Raw genomic sequence first — 1,143 nt, forward strand, 5'->3', positions numbered from 1 at the left:
TTGGAGTCAGAGAACTCAGGCTCAGTTTTCAACTCCATCCCTGATAGGCTGTTACCCTAGGCAAGTCACTTGGCCTTTCTAATTCTCAGTTTTCTCATCTGCAAAGTGGAGACAAAAATAGCATCTATCTAGTTTTTGTGGGAATGAAGACAGAAAATGGAATAGAGTCCTTTGTGAATACAGATAATTATACAAATGTTAGTGATTGCCATTATCTGGCTGTCCAGGTAGGGGGTCACTCTGTATCATAAATAAGACTTTGTATGGTTTAATGGGTTTAGAAGCTTACACAGAGCTTCAAAGGGCTCCTGTAGAGTAAAAGATGATGTACTCTTCATCCTTAGGTCTTATCCTAACCCATAACCATTGTTATTTAGAATTCAACAGACATAACAAGCTAAGTCTTCCTGAAATATTCCTCGCTTTGTAAATATAGCTTTGCTTTTACAGTTCTTTCACCCGAAGAAAGATGCAACATTCGCTCATTTCACCTAGCATTTGAAGGGTCAGTTGTGGAAATCTGAAAATCTTTCCAACACACAAATCCAGCCATGACGCTCTTATTATTAAAAAACCTTTCACTCCCTGTGCTCACAGGATCAGGTCTAAATGCCAGGGCTGCAAATCGTTTCCCTATCCAAGTGGACTATAAATATGTAAATGGATTTGTTAATCAGAGGCCTACCATTACACTACCAGCCCTTTTCTTTGTTTATAATTTTTTTATATAGAAAAAATATGGAACGCTTCACCAGTTTGCCTGTCATCCTTGCGCAGGGGCCACGCTAATCTTCTCTGTATCGTTCCAGTTTTAGTATATGTGCTGCCGAAGCGAGCACAGTACCAGCCCTTTTCTGTACTTCCAGCCTTTCATCTCAGTCCCCCCATTTCTTTCCTACACACTGTATGTGTCACAGCACCTCTTATGGGAAACAGAGCTCAGATGCCCTGCTGGTCATGGCGCCTTCTGTCTGCGTGGGCATCCTCGGCTGCATGGAGCACGTGGCATCCTCTCGGCTGCTTCCATATCTCCCCTTGAAGACCCCACTCAAAAACTGCTTTCTTTGTGAGACCATCTCCAATCTCTTCTTCCTCACAGGGTGGATTCATCATTCCTTTTTCGTGCATGGCAAGAAAAAATTA

At 42.3% G+C, this 1,143-nt stretch overlaps 1 non-coding gene across 1 annotated transcript; it reads right to left on the bottom strand.

Moving 5' to 3' along the window:
• Window positions 1-732: 732 nt before the first annotated feature.
• Window positions 733-839, bottom strand: LOC118144576 (U6 spliceosomal RNA). Its single transcript, XR_004729344.2, has one exon. It is a non-coding gene; the product is annotated as a U6 spliceosomal RNA (small nuclear RNA).
• Between the last annotated feature and the right edge of the window lie 304 nt (window positions 840-1,143).

The sequence above is a fragment of the Callithrix jacchus genome, chromosome 9, assembly GCF_049354715.1.
Source record: "Callithrix jacchus isolate 240 chromosome 9, calJac240_pri, whole genome shotgun sequence".
In the NCBI taxonomy this organism is placed as follows: Eukaryota; Metazoa; Chordata; class Mammalia; order Primates; family Cebidae; genus Callithrix; species Callithrix jacchus.